Source organism: Cibotium barometz, chromosome 13 (assembly GCF_041138505.1).
Source record: "Cibotium barometz isolate CiBa-2024 chromosome 13, ASM4113850v1, whole genome shotgun sequence".
Taxonomy (NCBI): domain Eukaryota; kingdom Viridiplantae; phylum Streptophyta; class Polypodiopsida; order Cyatheales; family Cibotiaceae; genus Cibotium; species Cibotium barometz.
The window spans coordinates 4,879,981-4,890,700 of NC_141058.1; positions in this window are offsets into that span (position 1 = coordinate 4,879,981).

Consider the following 10,720-nt stretch of genomic DNA (forward strand, 5'->3'; position numbering starts at 1 on the left):
GCCAATTTGATATAGACAAAGATTAATGCCTTGATTAATACTGCTCTGTTTCTGGATAGACTTTCTGCAAACCTGCACACCTCTGATAAATCACTTCAATGAGCTCCAAATACATGAAATGAGCTGCAACCAAGCATCACAAGGCCTTAGCAATGTGTTTGCTAAACTCCCCAAGCTTTGAATCATTCACATTGGTGACCAAATGAGTGAAATAGATGAAATCTAATCAAACTCTTCAGAAATCTGCACAGAAAAAGCGCCGCCTACTGTTGTGGGCTGTAGAGAGAGGGGAAAACCAAATTGACTTGATAGGCTTGTTAGCAATGACCTAATCTACCTTGGGTATGAAAGGTTTGGCTCAATTTTCTCTGTAGCTTCTGCAATTGATCCCGGGGGGTATGTCCACTGGTTTTGTGAAAAACCAGAAACTTTTACATAAATCCACTTTCTCTTGATTTTAATCAAATCTGTATGCATCAATCTGCTTCAAGATTCTGTATGTTGCTTGTGCCCACTTTGTTAATACATTTGCAAGCCCAAATACATGTGCCTTTGTGTATACATTTGCCAAGAGTATACATTCACTTCAAGCTTTCCATGAAAGCTTAGAGAAAAAACCAGAATTTTTCCTTTGCTTTATGCCCTTCAATCTTCACTGAACCTGCTCTTTGGCACCTGCAATCCGCAGAGGGGGTCTTGCTACACTTACCAATGGTCCTTAGCTCTCAGATCTGATGCCGGTGTGTGATCCACAACTTTTCCTTTGCTCCAAGCTCCAATGGCTTCCTTCACAACTTTTTCTTCTTCTTCCCTCTTCTCTCACTCAACCTCACAACTCAGCTAATGAGCTCTTGGCTCTGATACCATGATAAAAAATAGAAGCAGGATGTAACACACACAAGAGAAGCAAACCCTAATCCATAACCATCAATCATAAAGAAGGAGAGAAGCCATAGTCACCATCTCTCTCACACACACAAAGGGGAACACAACATAGTGTTATGTCCACACTACAAAGTAAACCTAATGTAATGTCCACACCACACATGACCAGCTGGCGGACGCGGTCATAAACACACCACACGATATCTATCTACCATACTGTCACTCTGTCAGCACCCATGTGCTATCCTCCAGCTGTATACGAGCTTGACATTTCAACAAGAAGGATCCTAGAGGGTTCTGACCAGGCGATGCACGGGCTCGCGGCGGCTGATAGGACACCCATGCGTATGTCGAAGAAGATATTCATGGATTGGCAAGAGAATTATTTAAGTGAACTGTAAAACTGTGAAATTGGATCTCGTTGGTTGACTAGCTGGTCTTCAACGGAGAGCCCGGATGAGACTTGTTTGTAAAACAATGGAACTGGAACATTGAAAATCATGATGGAAACACTGTGGCTTTATTCCAATTCTGCCTTGAAGATAGTTGAATCTGAGAAAATGAAATTTCATATTAGGTGTGTAAGTGGTGTGTCTATTTAATATAATTGCATGAGTGCCGGTGGCTAGGGGGCCTAGGAATTCTTTTCCCCACCAGTACTCGGGACAAACACAACTTAATTTTTTATAAAGAGGGATCCCACCAATACAATGGTTGGGCGGTTGACTAACCCATGGGCCGGTTGGGGTAGGGTGGATCAGTGGATTCCTATAAAAAAATTAAATTAGGATTAAGTTACGATAGTTAAAGTAAGTCCCAAGGAGATTCTTGTTCTATGGGAAAGAATCAACGGCTGTGCCTCGCTTAAAGCGATGATTTCTATGAACCAAGTGCAAGTCCCTTCCTTGATTCGGCCTTGTGACCTACAGGTTCGGTCGAAATAGAAAGGATAGTTAAGGCTCTTGACCCCGTTAGATAGATTTTCGTTAGAATATTTTCCTGGAGGAATCGCCCGTGCTTTCTGGGCGAGGAAAGTTTTTTCGGTCTCGGTTTCTGGAGAACCACCGGACTAGTCCCTTGCCCGGACATCCATGGGCGAGGCCCTGAGTGGGAAACCCTGCCCCGCGTGAGGTTTCTACTTCTGTTGTTGCTAGCACTCGAGAGTCCGCCGGTGTGCAGAGGGGGCAAGGGTCTCACATACAAGCTACTTCACAGTTCATTAAGTTATCGCACATCCAATCTTCAAATCCTACTAGTTTCAATGCTTACAAACTCGGGCTTCTTTCACAAAGAACATTCATAATGGAATTAATTAATGTGCATAGTACACCCACCACCACTTTCTAACAAGGAGAGGGGAATCACCTGACAACACTCCCGCATCGCCTTCTCATCATCGACATGCTGGCAAAGTCCAGTAGGGGAGGAAGCATCGAACTTTATTCTCCTATTTGTCTTTTGTGGAGCTACAGGCACTTCAACCCTCTACAAAATGGCAAGAGTGAAATGCATTAGGATGCTATCGTGCATAGGACACCCACAACAAGGATATGAGAATCACCTTGCAACACTCTCGTCCACTAGCAGGGGAGGAAGCTACAGGCACTTCATCCCTCTACAAAATGGCAAGAGTGAAATGCATTAGGATGCTATCATACATAGGACACCCACAACAAGGATATGAGAATCACCTTGCAACACTCTCGTCCACTAGCAGGGGAGGAAGCATCACACTTTCTTCTCTTAGGTAAAGGTACATCCTCCCTCTCACACGATCACTTGTTGTCTACATTGGAAAGTTCATTAAGTTATTGCACATGCCATCTTCAAATACTACTAGTTCCAACACTTAATATGTTTTCTTATCGCTTGCACATAGACATATTAGATTCTCCTCTATGCATAGCCCTTATACATAAGGGTTAAGCCTTATGCATAAAGCCCTTATGCTTAAGCCTCTATACAAAGACTTAAACATTATTCTTAAGCCTTATGCATATTCTTAAGCCTTATGCATAGAGGCTTTATTCTTAAGCCTCAAAGCTTTATGCATAGAGACTTAATCATAAGGGCTTTGTTCATAAGCCTTATGCTTAAGCCTCTATGTATAGAGCTTATGCATAGAGCCTCTATGCATAAAGCTTATGCATAAAGGCTTCATACATAGAGCCATAATGGATAAAGGCTTCATGAGATTTATGCAAAGAGGCTTTATACATAAGTCATGCATAAGATTTAAAAAATGAATGCATGCATGATTTAGAAAATGCTCTCAATCACCCGAGGGTATACCATAAAGAAGTAAAGAAAGGGTTTGTGAGTGAAAGAGAAGTGCTCTTACCTTAATTTAGAGGAGTTGAGTGTTTGTTGAGAAGTACAGTTTTCATTAAAAGACAACTTCCAATCTATCAGTAGAAGCACAAAAATAAACAAAGCGTATGTTAGTAAACGTTTATTTAACGAAGCCTCTATGCTTAATTATAAAGCATAGAGGGTTATGCATAGAGGTTCTATGTAAACGTTTATGTAATGAAGCCTTATTGATAAAGGCTTTATGCTTAAGCCTCTATGCATAAGGCTTAAGCATTATGGCTTCATGCATAGAGCCATAATGCATAAAGGCCTCATGCATGAAGCCATTATGCATGGAGCCTTATACAAAGAGGCTTTATGCATAAAGGCTTCATGCAGAGAGGCTTAAGCATAAAGTCTCTATGTATAAGGCTTAAGTATGCTTAGCCATAATTCTTAAGTCTTAAGCCTCTATAAATTATCATTAAACATTATGCATAAGCTTTATGCATACTGAGGTTTTATGCTTAAGCCTCTATGCATTATGCATCCAAAATTAATGCATAATGCATAGAGGCTTAAGCATAAAGCCTCTATGCATAAGGCTTAATCATTATGGCTTCATGCATAAAGGCTTCATGCATAGAGCCATAATGCGTAAAGGCTTCATGCATGAAGCCATCATGCATGGAGCTTGATGCGTAGAGATTCATGAGCTTTATGCAAAGAGGCTTTATGCATAAAGGCTTCATGTATGAAGCCATAATGCATAAGGTATAGAGTCTCATGCAAAGCCACTATGCAAAAAGTCTCATGCAAAGAGCCTCTCTATCAATAGAGCTTCATGCATAGAGGTTCATGAAGCTATATGCAAAGAGGTTTCATGAGGCTCTCTGCATGAAGCTACAAATAAGTAATTAAAAAAAAACTCCCAAGCACTCAGGGGTGCGCCGTTAATGAAAAACATCAAGAATGGTATAAGTGTTGAGCTCTTACTCTTCAAGAGGCTTGTTTGTATTGACTTGAAGATGTAGAAAAAGAGCCTACAAAATAAAACCAAAATAAATTAATTAGTAATCATTTTATTAGTTCTCTACACAAAAAAAAAGTTATAAGTAAACCATGTTTTATTATATATGAGAAAGGAAGAGGAGAAGAGAAGTGGAAGAAGAGGAGGAGAAGTGCAAGAGGGGAAGAGAAGTGGAAGAAAGGAAGAGGAGAAGAGAAGTGGAAGCTAGGATTAGGGTTAAGCTTCAAGAGAGGGAAAAGAGAGGAGAAAGAGAGAAAACAAAGGGGAAAACCTTACAAGAGAGGGGAGATGAAGCTTTCATGGAAAGCTCTCATGCATAGAAATAAAGAAAAACGCACAACCTAGCTTGAGTATGAGTGAAAGAGGTGGGTGGAAGAGAAGGAGGGACACATGCCTGCAAGAATCCTACGATGTACTTTTTCAAATGATGTTTTGAGGAGGGGTAAAAAGGCACTGCCGCAAAATAGGCGGGAATACATTTTGCCCAAGTCACTATACTGAGTAGCAAAATTTTGCTGACGCTATTGGGCAACTGTATTAGTAGCGAAAAAAATACTACTGAGCAATGTTAAAAAACCTCGACACCCATGCTGCAAGAATGTTGCTAGAAAATGATGTTGTGCTCCCGACATGTTGTAGCTGACCTCTCAAGTTGGGGGTACACATGTGGTAAGGCTCTCATGGAATGGTAATTCTAGCCCCATTTCCCACAGGCGACACAATATCCAAGATACTTATTGGTTATGGAAGCAGTGGGATGAAATATTGTGCGCGATGATGAATCAGAGTAGGATGACCTTAATTTGGGAAGATTGGCTGCAAATTCCATGACAATAGCTCCTAATCTCAAAAAACCAGTGAAGTGATGTTTAGATTTTTGGGAGAGGATTAATTATGGTTTAGTGGTCATAAGATATCCAAATAAGGCACTTAAGGAGTCAAAATGCGGGTTTATGGGGGGGGTGTTTGAGTACAGTGGTAATCATGCCCCTAAGCCTGTGATGGTAGAAAAAAAACAAAGAGCAAAAGAGGGTTCTTCTAATGATTTTTTCAAGATGTTTTTCTTTCTTATTCTACCAAAATGAAACTTGTAAAGGTGAAATAACAAGGACGAAATAACAATTTGAAAAGACCAAAATTAAAGCATGCTTTTGATGAAATTACACATGATGCAATGCATTTGATTGTGCAATAAAAAAATAAGTTTTTAATAATTGATTAACAACTTCTTTCTCTACAATCAATCTACTTGATCAAAACAAAACAACAAAAAGAAGTTAAGTGATTAAAGTGATCTTTGGACTACCTTTCCTGGCATGCTAAGTGCAACTAAGCCAAGGTGCTATCCCGGGCCACTTTCCCTTTTGTCATTTTGGGACGGTCGCAGCAGGGAGAACCTAAGTTCTACCCACCGTAACACCCCTTGGAAGCAAGTAAGAACTTATAACAAATCAAGGTGGTTGTCAATCACCTTGCGTACATGGTAGTCTAGCTAAGCTCGTAGAGAAGAGGAGGAGATTATCAAATCTCCTTGTGCCACCCACGTTTCTTCCAGTCGCCTCCTTTGATAAGCACTCACATTGAATCACTCTCATGCACACACAAGCATAATAACATAAGAATAGAACACAAGCAAGCAAGCTCAAAGACAAGAATGATTAAGGAGAGGAGAGTTGTCAAATCTCCTTGTGCCACCCACGTTTCTTCCAGTCGCCTCCTTGTGCCACCCACGTTTCTTCCAGTCGCCTCCTTTGATAAGCACTCACATTTAATCACTCTCATGCACACACAAGCATAATAACATAAGAATAGAACACAAGCAAGCAAGCTCAAAGACAAGAATGATTAAGGAGAGGAGAGCAGAACAACACGGGAGAACATCATTAATCCTTGATTAATCCCTTGTAAAGATTACAATGAATATAGGGAGCATAAAGCTCAAAGGGGGAATGAAGGAGAGGAGGTGATGCTAGCTAGCTCTCTCTAATCATGCTATAGGCAAAATGAGCTCTCAAAGATGCCTGTTTCTCAAAGATACCTAGGTCTTTGTGTCTAGATTAGGGTGGGCTTTAATTAAAAAAGCAGGTCCAATCCTAGTTTACAAAAATGGTACATGTCTTTGGCCAAAAATGGTATTGCTTTTACAAAAAGGGGAAATATACAACGGCTTAACCTAAGCTAGGAAGAAAGGGTGATTTCCATAGTAGGTTCCAATGCAGAGCAGGCTGTAACACCCAATTTGATTACTAAAAACCTTATAGAATACCGATACTAGGAAGAGAGGGTGATTTCCATAGTAGGTTCCAATGCGGAGCAGGCCATAACACCCAATTTGATTACTAAAAACCTTATAGAATACCGGTGCTCTTAGAATTAGAGAACTAGAGGAACCTTATAATCATGTAATCATTGCACCAAAACTAATTAATAGAAACAGGATTCTAGCCGGATCCAATTCTATTCGTTGTGCCAAAAAAAAAATCTTTATGGAGAAAGCATTTAGAAAGGGTCGCTAATCTTCTACTAGCATTGTTGAAGATTACTTGGTGGATCCACCAAAAGAAGCCAGTTCTTCTAATGTTTATGCAATCTTGGATTGTGAAAGCATTTAGAGTTTTATGTCAAGGAAAACTAGCATCTAATGTGCTGCATATATGATTCCCACAACAAGAAAAGAACCAACTCTAGAAATGAGAGTTATAAATTTTCAATCAAAATATATCATTGAACTCCACTAAGAGATTTTTGTAGTTATCACAAAGATCTTAGAAATGTCACGAAGTCTTGTCTATGGTATTTGATAGGATTATTGGTTTTCATTATACCATCCACCTTAAGGATAAACAGGCTAAAGTTCTTAATCAAGATGATCAAGCATCTTGCTTTCCTCCCACGATGTTCTTTGGTGCGTCTTAGAAAACATCTTCTCATGAATCCAGATCTTTAGATTTGTTTATTGTTGAAATGTCTTTTGATTTTGAAGATGAAGGGGAGAGAATCGCTATCATTATGATGATCTTGGTTCACCACTCCAAATACCAAGATCATTATGTTGATCTTGGTCCGCCACTCCAAATACCTCTATTAGAATTTATAATTAATTAAAGACCTAACCCAGCTGGAGTTACAATTCCATCATTGCTTAAAGATTAACCATTTATTATTTAGGATGATGGGGTCCTAATGGCAGAACAACAACATGTTGATAAACCATCACTGTCTCCATTAAACACACACAAAGTTCCCTCAAATTGGTTTGATCATGAAACTATTATAAATGTTCAAGAAGAACATATTTGGAATGATGGTTTGGTACCATTATTGCAATATCCAGCACATAATGAACCATAACCAATTGCTAATGATGAAAGTCATAAGCATACTATGGAGCTAAATATGGAAGAAGACAAACCATCAATAAGGAATCTCAAACCAAATCCAATGGATCAAGAACAACTAAAATTTGTAAGTAAAATGCATTACAAAACATGTGAAGCTTGTCGGATGTCTATTCATATTGTGCTTATCAAAGGCACATCTAGGCATCGATGAGGAGGAGGAAAAATGTGATAATGAGGAGGTACAAGAAGAAGACAAGGAGACTAAGGGAGGTTTTTCTTTTTACCCCCCTAACTGGGATATGCATAATATGTGGGATGATGGATTACCCCAACCTTGTTTTGATCATGAGGATAGCGGTTTATGTATAGTGTCAAATGATGCATATGGTGTGCATACTATGAAAATCCATGACCGTATCAATGGAAGAGTGTCACATGTGCTGATTGATAGGAGGAAGCACCAATAGCTTTGAAAATGTGCAGTCTTTGAGAGGCCTAAGCTCACACCCCCATGCTTTGCAAATGTGCAATCTTTAAGAGGCCTAAGATTACACCCCCACGTTTTTCCAAACACGCATAAGGTACAAGTGGTTGATGGAGAACAATGGAACACATGATGATATGTTAGGATGTGGCCTTGCACCTCTTATTAAATGAACACATGAATAGGGTTGATATGTTAGTCCTTGTTGATATAGGGCCCATTGATGTCATTTTGGGATGTGATTGGCTCTCAACTCTGGGCTCCTTCACAATGAATTGTAGCAAGGGTTCATGAGCTTTATGCATGCCAAAAAGGAGGTCACATTGAAGGGAATGCATGACCAAAAGCTCATGAACCCTTGCCGCAAATTAATTATGAATGAGCCATGAGGTGAGATTGAATCACATCCCAAAATGACATCTGTGGGTCCCATATCAAGGCATCACAACAGAACTCAAGAAAGCAAGATGTGTTTATACATTGTAGCTTTGTAAAGATAAGAGCATTGAAGAAGGCTACCATACTATGCATGAGAACATGGCATGCTTTATTAGAAGAGTACAAAGATGTATTATAAATGCCTTATCTCTTACCCTTGCGCAAAGGGACTATTGGAAAAATTACAAGCCTCTCTCTCTCTCTCTCTCTCTCTCTCTCTCTCTCTCTCTCTCTCTCTCTCTCTCTCTCTCTCACACACACACACACACACACACACACACACACACACACACACACACACATGCACACGCACACGCACATGCACACACACCCACACCCACACACACACACACATGAGATGCACACAAAAAAGCAGGGATGGCATGGAAGAGGAGAAAACTATTTTATTATTCAATTATGTATTACATTACTTGAGAAGGCTAGCACGACGAAGAGAAGCTAGCTCAAGAGGTAGTTATAGAGCAGAGTTGGTTAGGTTATAAAATCTTGCTTCTAGTATAACTAAATATGTAAAAGTTTCACTGGTTTTCTTGTTTTATAACTAAATATGTAAAAATTCAACCGGTTTTCTTAAGGATGACGTTAAATTCTTGTTAGGAAATTTGAATTTCAGCTGGTTAAAAATACACTAAAGGTCAGTTTTCTATGAACGATGGCCCCATCCATTAGCATGAGTACAAAGACCATGTGTTGTCCACAATAGGATGAGATGCCTCTATGAAATCGTCCACACCACTGGCAGAGTTGGGTAGGTTATGCCTATCAGCCTTGGTGGCTAGTGCACGAGCCTGCCTATGACTATAACCTAGCCCTACATATTGGCAGCATGAGTGTAAAGACCATGTGACTATAACCTAGCCCGCCTATTATGACTATAGCCTAGCCCTACATATTGGCATGAGTGTAAATACCATGTGTTTTCCAATAGGATGAGACACCTCTAAGAAACTCCCCACCACTAGATCTATGATACCAAGTTTGGGAAACTTTAAGATAAAATGGAAGAAACTACAAGCAAACTACCATGGACCAGGCTTATTTAGAAGCCTAGGCTGCACAATTGCACGTGCGTGGGTGACCACTACAAAGCCTTAGTCCCTATGCTCAATGAGATATTATATGACTAAAGGAGATGCTCTGGAATTGACACCACAAGCATTCTAAAGGTAGACCTTACATGAGTCACAAATGTAGATCCTTTGGAGGAAATCCAATCACCTTTGCAACTACAACAATAATTGATGTGGGCACTATAAGCCTAGTTGCTCCCCCTGTGACATTCGATGAAATCCGATGATTTTATGTTGTACACAGTGTGAATATTTTTTGTTTATATGATGGATTTGCACTAATTGTACAATGAATTGAATTGTGCATGGATTTCAATTTGCACCTATTTAATCACATGCATGCGTATTTGGTCTTTCGTGGTCGTATCAAGGGTTTGGAGTGTCATGAGTTCAATCCAATCAATGTATTCATCAATAATGGTCACAACTGGGTGTTAACTTTGGAATCAACAAGTTTGAATTGGCACAAGTTTGACTATATCAAGAGATTTAAAGTATGGATCCAAAATAGTAATGGGTTTGATAAGGTCAATGTATTCGATGGGAGCATGGATTCAAAATAGTGATGGGTTTGATAAGGTCAATGTATTCAATGGATCATGGTTCACTGCTTAAACTCGATAGTTTAAGTTCATACAAATTCACTTATATGACAAATTCGATGAAGTGTTTATACAATGGATTTGACTAGGTCAATGATTTTAAGTCAAATCTCGTGGTTTCCATTAGGCATGGTTTTGAATGGGCACATATTTAAAGTGGTCAATGGTTTCAATGCAATCATCAACAAATTTGATGATCTAGCTCATGGCGAATTCAAAATCTATGGAACCCAATGGATTTGATCTAATTGGCTTGTGACATAAGTGTTCACACATGGTGGGTTTGACGAAGATTTTAAGGACACATGTCAAAGAGGGCCATGTAGACTTGTACCACGGGTTCATGCATGTCTTCGCTCACATTGATTCGACACTAGTTGGTATTAATTGTTCATTGATTGTCAAGGACAAGATTGGACTTGAGAAATGATGACCATGACATATTTTTAATGTGAAAAGACTTTCCAAGGCACATGTTGGTGAAAAGTGTACATAATGTGAAAAACAACCTTCAGATAAAAGTAGGTGCACCGACCACATGAGAAAGTTTTCTTACA